This window comes from Trichechus manatus, unplaced genomic scaffold, assembly GCF_000243295.1.
Source record: "Trichechus manatus latirostris isolate Lorelei unplaced genomic scaffold, TriManLat1.0 scaffold00046, whole genome shotgun sequence".
NCBI lineage: Eukaryota > Metazoa > Chordata > Mammalia > Sirenia > Trichechidae > Trichechus > Trichechus manatus.
Window position 1 is genome coordinate 2,073,321 of NW_004443982.1, and position 13,246 is coordinate 2,086,566.

At 38.4% G+C, this 13,246-nt stretch overlaps 1 protein-coding gene and 1 pseudogene across 1 annotated transcript in view; one reads left to right on the forward strand and one right to left on the reverse strand.

Annotated features, from left to right (window-relative positions):
* SHROOM4 (shroom family member 4) overlaps positions 1-13,246 on the forward strand; it is a 460,323-nt gene that overhangs the window by 423,768 nt on the left and 23,309 nt on the right. The window lies entirely within an intron of this gene.
* On the reverse strand, positions 1,844-3,446 carry LOC101359810 (G-rich sequence factor 1 pseudogene; annotated as a pseudogene).

Here is a 13,246-nt window from a genome sequence, read left to right on the forward strand (position 1 = left end):
GAACTGGTAGAGAGAGAAATAAGCCAGCGCACCATCATAGAAGATAAGGAGATGAATACTAATGACTTGACAGTTTGAATCACAAGTGACCATCATGAAAGCAAATTTACTCAAGTGTAGGCATAAAAAGTGGGTGGAGTGATGGTCTGTAAGGGGGTGTATAGAGAATAAATGCAAACAGCTTTAAAAACAAAAAAACAAAAAAACCTTACTGTCGTGTTGATTCCTACTCATAGTGACCCTATAAAACCAAAAAAACCCAAACCTGTTGCCCTCAAGTAGATTCCAACTCATAGCGACCCTATAGGACAGAGATGAACTGCCCCCAAATGACCCTATAGGACTGAGTAAAACTGCCCCATAGAGTTCCCAAGGGTGTAATATTTATGAAAGCAGACTGCCGCTTCTTTCTCCCATGGAACGGCTGATGGGCTCAAACGGCAGATATTTTGGTTACCAGCCGAGCACTTAACCACTATGCCACCAGGGCTCCTTGAGAACAGCTTTACACACCATAAAATTCACCTGTTTTAAGAGTGCAATTAAATAATTTTTAGTAACTTTACAATGCTGTGTAATCATCACCATAATGTAATTTTAGAACATTTCCATCACCCTAAAACGATCCCTCATTTCCATTTGCAATCACTTTCCATTCCCACCCTCAGCTCCGAACAACCAGGGATCTACTTTCTGCCTTTATAGATTTGCCTTTTATGTGCATTTCATATAAATGAAACCATGTAAGTGGGCTTTTTCGTCTGACTTATTTCACTTAACATAATGTTTTCAAGGTTCATCCATGTTATAGTGTATATCAGTATTTCACTCCTTTTTTTTTTTTTTTGACAGGTGCACATAAAGTTAGTTTATTAAGGACTATATTTTGAAGCCAGCCATTTTGATCCAGTATTTAAATAACAAGCTGTTTACTATTAAAGCAGAAGGTACTGCTGTGACAAATAGAGCTTTACCCATAAACCCTTCACACAATTAATACATTAAATGTTATTTTTATATAAGCAAGGCCCCCCTACCTGTTCTAAAATACGGGATGTGCTAGCCCACTGAAGAAAGCAAATGAAGAGATTTAGATTTTTTTCCTATCTAGAGCTGGTTTAAATTCAAGTGAAGCCATTAATGTCCTTACCAGTCTGGACTGTTCTGACATGTTACTTCAGAGTTTTGAGACAAACACATCATTAATGTTTACCAAAAATTTTTTTAAAAAAGGGGTGTGGGGAGCCTTTTCAGACAACTTTTGAGACTAGAATTTCCTCCTTAAGTAGACAGGCTCTGGTGTTAAATGCCTAGCATAAGATTTAGGAAGTCAAAACATTTCTAAAGGCGTGAAACTCTGCCAAATTACTATCATTTACACTTATTAACCTGTGGCATTTTTGTTTTGATTCATTTTGTTTAATTCCTACCCTTATCTAATTAATCCTATACACTTAAAATTAAAATTACCCCCCACCACCAAGCCACACTAGTTCAAAGGTTTAAAACCTTTCCTTGCTTTGGTATTTGGTTAAAATAAATCATCAGTATTTTATTCCATGAGAACCTGCAAACCAAGAGTTTTACATCAGAGCTCTCTATTCATAGGCAAAGAACAAAACTTTGAACAGATTATTTTTTAAATGGGAGAAGGGTTTTAAAGGACAGTGCTAAATAAAAATATGTAGTCTTTAGACTGCATAATATCCTCTATGAAAACAAACTGATCACATAAAATAAAGACCAGATTTTTAAATCAGATCCTAGACAGGATATTTAAACAAACATTTAAATTTGTAGTTTATTTCATAATCCCAAACTGAATCTTTCCTTTCCCTTTCTAAACAGTCCACTATAGAATTTTTCTTAGAAGCAATTAACCCAAAACTCCAAAATCCCTTCTCTAGCAGTTGCTGCTAATAAACTGGAACCTTGTATCCCATGTCCAAGAAGATGTGCAAATGAAATGCTTCTTGCTTCATCCTTATTTGGAGTCCCTGGAAGTCTTATTTTCCTTTTGGACATGAATTCATGAACAGTTCAATATACCTATGATGAACATGGGACCGATCCTTGAGCATAGCTGCAACAGCATCCTCATGGGTATCGAAGTGCACATCAGCTTCTCCAGTGGCCTTCCCACTGGAACTGTATTCCATGGTGATTCTAACAGGCGTCAGTGGAGCAAAAAAGTTTATAATGTCTTGGGCATTAGCTTGGAAAGGCAATCCTCTCATATGGACAAAATGTAGTGAAGGCGTAGTTCCAAAATCAACAGCCTCTGGAAGCTTCTCTGACATCTCCTTAGGCAATTCTATTTCCTTCTCACTTTCAAAAGTTGTCATGGGTCAAATATCCTCACTTACTTCATGCTCTTCAAAGACCATTTCTGGCTCAGTTATATACTTAGCAGTAGGAGAAGATGCCATTTTCTTTCCCTTATGAGAACCAACATGTGTTCGAACTTCATTCCTTCTGCTTGGAAATATCTCTATATATCGGTTACCAATTTCTTCCCTGTGTTTCAACAGGGCTTGGCCGGCCATTTCTTGTTCTTCAAACTGCACATAGGCTTCCCCTGTTTTTCTTCTCCCTCTGTAGTCCATGACAAATGTAATGTCTACTATATTCAGTCCTGCAAAGACGTCTACAATGTCTTTCTCATTGCAACTGTAAGGAAGTCCTCTCAAATGAACCACGCCATCATTTACCACAGGTGAAGATTTGACCTACAGGCTCTTCATTAAGGCATCCACATCTTCATTGTTTATCTCATATACTTCCACATACCGCTGACTCATGTACATGCGGTGCTTTTCCAAAGCTTTCTGCACATCCTGCTCTGACTCCATTGCAATTAAGGCATCAGCCTTTCGTTTCCCATCTCTATTTAAGAGGAAATGTATTCCATTCTCACCATTGAGGATCCTGCAGTCTGAGAAAAAATTAAGCACATCTTCCACAGTACATGACCAGGGCAATCTTTGAGCTAGAATGAGATAAACATCATCCACTTCCTCTCCTAACTTGGACGGAGCCAGCTCATACTCAGGGAGTGGTGGAAGGTCTTCCAAGTAGGTAGTTTTGGACTCCTGGCTGTAGCTCGGCGCCCGGCCTGCGGCCGCCGCCAGCGACTGGGGTAGCAGAGGGGCGCGCAGGGCCGGGTAGGAGGCAGCATCCGCGGCAGCGGCAGAAGCGGCCGCGGGAGGAGGACCCGCCAGGCTCCCGGCAGGCCCAGGCCCAGTATGGAGGCTCCGCGTCTGGGAGGCGGCGGCCGCGGCGGCCCCGAGCAGCAGCAGCAGGCGGCAGCGGCCCGAAACGCCAGAAGGGAAGGAGCCGGCGGCCGAGTAGAAGGGCAGACAGGCGGCGCCGGTGCGCCGACAGCTGCTGCAGTTACAGCGGCAGCCCCGGAGCAGTGCCCCGAGCACCCAGCGCGTCCCGGCCATTTCACTCTTTTTTATTGCTGAATAATATTCAGTTGTATGGATATACCACATTTTGTTTATCCATCCACCAACCGAAGGACGTTTGGGTTGTTCCACTTTTTATCTACTATGAATAATGCTAGTATGAACATTTGGAGACACGTTTTTCTGTGAAAAAGTGTTTTCAATTCTCTTGAGTATACACCTAGGGGTAGAATTGCTGGATCATATGGCAATTCTATGTTTAACCATTTGAGGAACCACCGGACTGTTTTCCAAAGTGGCTGCACCATTTTAAATTCCCACCAGCAATGTAGGAGGGTTCCAGTTTCTTCTCACTAATTTCTAATACAATGATTACATGTTACTGTATGATTAAAAAAAATCTTTAAAATAAGAAGTTGATGAAGAAAGGGGGAAAATGGGGTGGTAGTTAGAGGGAGCAATAGGGTTTAAGTCAGTGGTGCTCAAAATGTGGTGGCAGGACTAGCAACATCAATATCACCTGAGAACTTGGTAGAAATGCAGATTCTCAAGCCTCACCCCAGATCTACTGAATCTGAAACCCTGGTGGTAGGGCCCAGCAACCTGTGTTTTAACAAGCCCTTTAGGTGATTCTGATGCACACTAAAGTTGAAGAACCACTGGTTTAAATGTAGTTTTTACTAGGATCCGGGCAACTGGATGAGATTTAAAAACACGAGGTCAGTGGAAAGGGAAAAAGTACCGGCGCTGAGGATGGAGGAGACAGATCACAGTTTAAGGTCTCAGGAAACTTGAGAAGGACTAGGAGAGGTCAAGGAAAGACATGACATTTGAGAGGAGAAATCCAGATATAATTTCCTCTCACTTCCCCACCCCACCCCCAACTTGTTTTTTTAACCTTTCTTATGTCATTTCTGTCATAACTGGAATAATGGGTGTAGGTGAAAAAAATCAAACGTATAGTCTTAAGCCACTCTCTTTGCCTGGAAGCCTGCAACAAATTGATAATTCCAGGTAGCTACATACTTGGCTGTCTCTCTCCACTGTTATTGTATTATGTGCAAAGAATACGAATTCGTTTTAATATTGGCAGAATGGAAAAATTGGTGAGTAGATCTCCTGGGGGAAAACTACATAAGTGCAAAGTATTTAAAAGCTGAGAGAATTATTATATGGATCATCTCTTTTGGTTTTCTGTACCTATGCTTGCCTCATGTGATCCTTTACATTTTTCTACTTGGAATACAACTTTAGAATTTGTAGGGTGTTTTCATACATATGGCCACAGTTAATACTCACAACAACCCTGTGTGATTAAGCATTTTTTTACCATTTTACTGTTGAGGAAGCTAAGACTTGTGAAAGGTATTATTATTGTTGTTAACAACAACAACAAAAGATTTAATAACTATCACTAATTGAGTGATTATTATGTGTCAGGCACTGTTATAAGCACTTCTCATGAATTATTTTATTTCTTCTTTATAAAGATCTCATAAGTTAGGTACTATTTATTGACCCAGTTTTACAGATGAGGAAACTGAGTCAGATAGGTGCAGTCACTTGCCCAAGGTCAAACGGACATCTGACCCAAGGGCCTATTACTTCTGGGATTATATAGCAAGTACATGACAAAACTAGAACTCTACCCAGGTTTTTAATTCTCAGCTTAAGGCTCTCTTCCCTCTCTTTGTAATCCCACATCATGAGCAGAGTGTGGAATATCCAGTAGACATTTCCTCTTTGCTAACTGAGTGAAAGAAAACGGATAACTCAGAGTTGAATCTGATTTCATGAGGGAGAATACGCTTTTCAGGAAGCCTTTACCAGCTAAGCAGAATGCAACCTCAGAAGCACAGAAGGATTTGTCATAAGCATGACAAAATATATTTAAGTACTTGAGTATTAATTTAAACTGAGGCATATAAAACTTCCCCACATGTCTGTCAGTTTGTCGTACTGTGGTAGCTTGCGTGTTGCTGTGATGCTGGAAGATATGCCACTGGTATTTCAAATACTAGCAGGGTTACCCATGGTGGACAGGTTTCAGCTGAGCTTCCAGACTAAGACAAACTAGGAAGAAAGACCTGACAGTTTACTTCTGAAAAAATTAACCCATGAAAACCTTATGAATAGCAGTGGAATATTGTCTGATATAGTGCCAGAAGATGAGCCCTTAGGTTGGAAAGCACTCAGAATATGACTGGGGAAGAGCTGCCTCCTCAAATTAGAGTCGACCTTAATGACGTGGATGGATTTAAACTTTTGGGACAGTCATTTGCTGATGTGGCATGACTCAAAATGTGAACAAACAATTACAAACATCCATTAATAATAGGAACATGGAATGTAGGAAGTATGAATCTAGGAAAATTGGAAGTCATCAAAAATGAGATGGAAAACATAAACATCGATATCCTAGGCATTAGTGAGCTGAAATGGATTGGTATTGGCCATTTTGAATCAGAATCATATAGTCTACTATGCTTGGAATGACAAATTTAAGAGGAATGGCATCGTGTTCATCATCAAAAAGAACATTTCAAGATCTATCCTGAAGTACAACACTGTCAGTGATAGGATAATATCCATAAACCTACAAGGAAGACCAGATAATACAACTCTTATTCAAATTTACGCAGCAACCACTAATGCCAAAGATGAGGAAATTGAAGATTTTTACCAACTTCTGCAGTCTGAAATTGATCAAACATGTAATCAAGATGCATTGATAATTACTGGTGATTGGAATGTGAAAGTTGGAAACAAATAAGGATTGGTAGTTGGAAAATATGACCTTGGTGATAGAAACGATGCCAGAAATCGCATGGTAGAATTTTGCAACAACTTCTTCATCACAAATACTTTTTCTTACCAACATAAATGGCAACTATACCTGTGGACCTTGCCAGATGGAATACACAGGAATCAAATTGACTATGTCTGTGGAAAGAGACGATGGAAAAGCTCAATATCATCAGTCAGAACAAGGCCAGGGGCTGACTGTGGAACAGACTATCAATTGCTAATATACAAGTTCAAGTTGAAGCTGAATAAAATTAGAACAAGTCCACGAGAGCCAAAGTATGACCTTGAGTATATTCCACCTGGATTTAGAGACCATCTCAAGAATAGATTTGACTCATTAAACACTAATGACTGAAGACCAGACTAGTTATGGAATGACATCAAATACATTATACATGAAGAAAGCAAGGGATCATTAAAAAGACAGGAAGGAAAGAAAAGGCCACAATGGATGTCAGAAGAGAAGCTGAAACTTGCTTTTGAACGTAGAGTAGCTAAAGTGAACAGAAGAAATGATGAAGTAAAAGAAATGAACAGAGAATTTCAAAGGGCAGCTCGAGAAGACACAGTAAAGTATTACAATGAAATGTGCAAAGACCTGGAGTTAGGAAACCACAAGGGAAGAACACACTCAGCATTTCTGAAGCTGAAAGAACTGAAGAAAAAATTCAAGCCTCGAGTTGCAATAATGAAGGATTCTATGGGGAAAATATTAAATGATACAGGAAGCATCAAAAGAAGATGGAAGGAACACACAGAGTCACTGTACCAAAAAGAACTGGTCGACATTCAACCATTTCAGGAGATAGCATATGATCAAGAACCGATGGTACTGAAGGAAGAAGTCCAAGCTGTACTGAAGGCATCGGCAAAAAACAAGGCTCCAGGAATTGACGAAATACTAATTGAGATGTTTCAACAAATGGATGCGGCACTCGAGGTGCTCACCTGTCTATGCTAAGAAATTTGGAAGACAGCTACCTGGCCAACCAACTGGAAGAGATCTATATTTGTGCCCATTCCAAAGAAAGGTGATCCAACAGAATGTGGAAATTATCGAACAATGTCATTAATGTTACACTCAATGAAAATTTTGCTGAAGATCATTCAAAAGTGGTTGCAGCAGTACATTGACAGGGAACTGCCAGAATTTCAAGCTGGATTCAGAAGAGGACATGGAATGAGGGATATCATTGCTGATGTCAGATGGATCATGGCTGAAAGCACAGAATACCAGAAAGATGTTTACTTATGTTTTACTGACTATGCAAAGGCATTCGACTGTGTGGATCATAAATTATGGATAACATTGTAAGGACTGGGAATTCCACAACACTTAATTGTGCTCATGTGGAAACTGTACATAGACCAAGAGGCAGTTTTTCTAACAGAACAAGGTGATATTGCCTGGTTTAAAATCAGGAAAGGTGTGTGTCAGGGTTGTATCCTTTTAGCATTCTCATTCTATGTGTATGCTGAGCAAATAATCCCAGAAACTGGACTATATGAAGAAGAACGCAGCATCAGGATTGGAGGAAGACTCATTAACAACCTGCGATATGCAGATGACACAGCCTTGCTTGCTGAAAGTGAAGAAGACTTGAAGCACCTATTGATGAAGATAAAAGACTACAGCTTTCAGTATGGATTACACCTCAACGTAAAGAAAACAAAAATCCTCACAACTGGACCAATAAGCAACATCATGATAAACAGAAAATATTGAAGTTGTCAAGGATTTCGTTTTACTTGGATCCACAATCAATGCCCATGGAAGCAGCAGTCAAGAAATCAAAAGACACATTGCGTTGGGCAAATCTGCTACAAAAGACCACTTTAAAGTGTTAAAAAGTGCAGATGTCACTTTGAGGACTAAGGTACGCCTCACCCAAGCCATAGTATTTTCAATCACCTCATATGTATGAGAAAAGTGGACAATGAATAAGGAAAACTGAAGAATTGCCGCCTTTGAATTATGGTGTTGGTAAAGAATATTGAATATACCATGGACTGCCAGAAGAATGAACAAATCTGTCTTGGAAGAAGTACAGCCAGAATGCTCCTTGGAAGCAAGGATGGCGAGACTTCGTCTCACATACTTTGGACATGTTATCAAGAGGGACCAGTCCCTGGAGAAGGACATCATGCTTGGCAAAGTAGAGGGTCAGCAAAAAAAGAGGAAAACCCTCAAGGAGATGGATTGACACAGTGGCCACAACAATGGGCTCAAGCATAACAAAAATTGTGAGGATGGTGCAGGACTGGGCAGTATTTCATTCTTTTTATTTCATTTTACTTGGATCCACAATCAACGCCTATGGAAACAGCAGTCAAGAAATCAAATGACAACAAGACAAGGATGCCCTTTATCACCACTCCTATTTAACATTGTACTGGAAGTCCTAGCTAGAGCAATAAGGCAAGAAAAAGAAATAAAGGGCGTCAAAATTGTTAATGAAGTAGTTACACTGTCCCTTTTTGAGGCTGATATGATACTAAACATAGAAAACCTTAAAGACTCCATGGGAAATCTACTGGAACTAATAGAAAGATTCAGCAGAGTAGCAGTATACAAGATAAACATACAAAAATCAGTTGGATTCCTATACACCAATAAAGAGAACTATGAAAAGGAAATCAGGAAAACAATACCATTTATAATAACTCCTAAAAAAATAAAATACTTAGGAATAAATCTAACCATGGGTGTAAAAAACCTATACAAAGAAAACTACAAAACACTACAGCAAGAACCAAAACAGACCTACATAAATGGAAGAACATACTATGCTCATGGATAGGTAGACTCAACATTGTGAAAATTACAATTCTACCCAAAGAAATCTACAAATACAATGCAATCCCGATCCAAGTACCAACAACATTCTTTAAAGAGATGGAAAAATGAATCATTAACTTTATATGGAAAGAAAAGAGGTCCCAGATGAGTAAAGCACTATTGAAGAAGAATAAAGTAGGAGGACTCACACTACCTGACCTCAGAACCTACTATACAGCTACGGTAGTCAAAACAGCCTGATACTGGTACAACGACAGATACATTGACCAATGGAACAGAATTGAGAACCCAGATATAAATTCATCCACCTATGATCACCTGATCTTTGACAAGGGCCTAAAGTCCATCAAATGGGGAAAAGAGAGTCTTTTTAACAAATGGTGCAGGCAAAACTGGATGTCCATCTGCAAAAAAAGGAAATGGGACCATACCTCACACCACACACAAAAATTGATTCACAATGGATCAAAGACCTAAATATAAAACCAAAAAGTATAAGGGTCATAGAAGAAAAAATAGGGTCAACACTAGAGGCCCTAATACACGGCATTAACAGGATAGAAACTATAACTAACAATACACAAACACCAGAAGATAAGCTAGATAACTGGTATCTTCTAAAAATTAAACACTTATGCTCATCAAAAGACTTCATAAAAAGGGTAAAAAGAGAATCTACAGACTGGGAAAAAACTTTCGGACATTTACAAGTCAGACAAAGTTCTAATCTTTAAAATCTACAAAAAAATCCAATACCTCTGCAACAAAAAGACAAATAATCCAGTTAAAAAATGGGCAAAGGATATGAACAGACACTTCATGAAAGCAGACATCCAAGTGGCTAACAGATACATAAAGAAATGCTCACAATCACTAGCCATTAGAGAAATGCAAATCAAAACTACACTGAGATACCATCTCACCCCGACAATACTGGCACTAATCCAAAAAATACAAAATAACAAATGTTGGAGAGGTTGTGGGGAGATTGGAACTCTGCTGGTACAAATGTTTTACATTTGGTAAAACCACTTTGGAAAACAATATGGCGCTTCCTTAAAAGCTAGAAATAGAAATACTATACAATCCAGCAATACCACCTCTAGGAATATATCCTAGAGAAATAAGAGCCATCACACGAATATACATATACACACCCATGTTCATTGCAGCATTATTCACAACAGCAAAAAGATGGAAACAACCTAGGTGCTCATCAACAGATGAATGGATAAACAAACTATGCACATACACACAATGGAATACTACACGATGATAAAGAACAATGATGAATCTGCAAAACATCTTACAAAATGGATGAGTCTGGAGGCATTATGTGTGAAATAAGTCAATCATAAAAGGACAAATATTGTATGAGACCACTACTATAAAAACTCATGAAAAGGTTTACACACAAAAAAGAAACAATCTTTGATGATTACTAGGGAGGGGAGGAGTGGGAGGGAAAAACACTAAATAGACAATAGATAAGTGGTAACTTTGGTGAAGGGTAAGACAATACACAAGGAAGGAATTGACATGGCCGAGACTTTGATTTGGACTTTTAGCCTCCAAAACTCTGAGAAAATAAATTTCTGCTCTTTAAAGCCAAAAAGGAAAGAAATCAAATGACACATTGTATCAGGCAAATCTGCTGCAAAAGACCTCTTTAAAGTGTTAAAAAGCAAAGATGTCACTTTGAGAACTAAGGTGCACCTGACCCAAGCCATGGTATTTTCAATAGCATCGTATTCATGCGAAAGCTGGACATTGAATAAAGAAGACCAAAGGAGAATTGATGCATTTGAGTTATGGTGTTGAAAAAGAATATTGACTATACCATGGACTGCCAGAAGAATGAAAAAATCTGTCCTGGAAGAAGTACACCAGAATGCTCCTTGGAAGCAAGAGTGGCAAGTCTTCCTCTCACATACTTTGGTCATATTATCAGAAGAGGCCAGTCCCTGGAGAAGGACATCATGCTTGGTAAAGTAGAGGGTCAGTGAAAAAGAGGAAGACCCTCAAGAGATGGATTGACACAGTGGCCACAGCAATGGGCCCCAGCATAGCAATTGTGAGAATGCTGCAGGACCGGGCAGTATTTCATTCGGTTGTACATAAGGTCTCTATGAGTCGGAACCGACTCAACAGCACCTAACAACAACAACACACAAAACTTATTCAAGGAAAATTATAAAACCCTAATGGGAAAATAAAAGCCATGAATAAATGCTTCAAGTTGGGAGGACTAAATATAGTAATGATTGCAATACTCCATAAGTTAATATGTAGATGTAATGCACTACTAATTAGAGCCATGTTGGGATACTTCATAGAACTTGTAAAATTCATAGTGTAATTCATTTGAAAGAATAAGTGGAGCGAGAATACTAAATAATACGTTTATTTAAAAGGGTAATGATGATAGACTTGCCCTATCAGATTTTGAAGCCTGTCATAAAGAGCCAATTATCAAAACCATATGATAGTGTGTTAAAAAATGTCCAACAGTGAAATAGAAAAAAAAAAAAGATTCTAAGAACAAACTCAAATTATTTTAAAATTAACACACTGGAAGGAATACTGTGGAAAGCAATCACTTTTCTTTAATAAATGTTGGGAAGTTTGGATATCATTATAGAGAATAATTATCTTAGATCCATACCACATATTGTACTCCAGTAAACTGTACTGTGAATTCCAGAAAGCAGACTAGTAGAATGGCATGTTTATTCCAGCTATGGATGGAAGATCAATTTGTGTCCCTTAAAGAAATGGAGGATATCATCAGAGACAAGATGGATGGGTTCAAATATTTAAAAGTTGGGGAAAAAGAAAACCTTTGCACAACAAAATGTAATAAAAAGCTAAGCGACAGAATGAGGGAAATGTCTGGGGTCAGCATCACTGATAACAGTTGCTTGTCCAAAAAATATATAAAGAATAGATACAGATATGGAAGGTCAGCTTTCAGGTTAAGCTTCATAAGCAGGCAAGGAAAATAAACAGGTAATTTACATATGAGGAAATGAAGGCAGTAAATCTGACAGGGAAAAGTACAATCACTCCAGCAATTAAAGACATGCAAATAAGAACGACTTCAAGGCATTACAAGCTGCTTATTAAACTATCAACAATCAACAAAAATTATAAAAAAGAAATGATAAAACCTTATATAGGGTTGTGAGGAAACAGTGTGTGTTTCTGGGAGCAGTACAAATTGGTTCACTTTTCCTAGAGGGCAATCTAGAAATATGTGACAAGAGTTACAAAAGTGTTCTTACTTTTTGACCCAGCAAATTTACTTTTGAGAACATACCTCAAGGAAATAAAAGGAAAAAAAATTGTTCTAAGATGTTCATAGCAGTGCTATTTATAATCATGGGAAAGATTTACCAAGCTAGTATGTCATAAGGATGGAATAGGATATAGTCATTAACAGATGGCAGATATACAAATACTGGGTCTTGCATAGAAATGGGCATCTGTAATAATATGAACTAAAAAAGAAGGCTAAATCCTAAACCACATGTTGAATCTGACACAAAGAAAATTCAGGAAGGAATCTGGTAGAATGTAAATAGCTGGAGTTGAATGCACACAGTATTCTTTGGGTACATTTCAAGTTGTTATAACTTATAACAAAAAAGAAAATCTGAAGAGGCGGTCCACATTGGTTTGATGTAGGCCTAGGAAGTTAAAAGAACAAGGACTTTGGGGAAATTCCCATTCCAATGACAGACAGTGTTACTTACCAGACTTGCTTGATCTCATTGTTAGCTAGAGTTTAGTTTGCTAGAACTCTCCATCAACTAGCACTTATGCTTATCTAAGTCCAAGAACTTTGACATTTCTGAGGGGGTACATCACCAGACCTCTGAGAATCTCCAAATTTGTCATCACCACTGCAACATAGAACTCTCACCCCCACTGATAAACCTTCTATCTTCTGGCTCAGAACCATCACCTTCTTAGAAGTTTCCATTTCTCTTCACTTCTATCACCAGCACTAGTTTGCATAGTTTTCATTTCGGTGCCATTATTCATAAAGAAGCACATTTTCCCTCTACTGGGGTTACTGAATATGCATACTTTGTTTTGTTTTGTTTTTTTCCAGTTTCCTCTCTTTTATTATCATTTTTTAAATTTTTCCCATACAAAAATTTATACATACATTGTTATGTGACCCTAATTGTTCTCCCCATACTGTGACAGCACACTCCTCCTT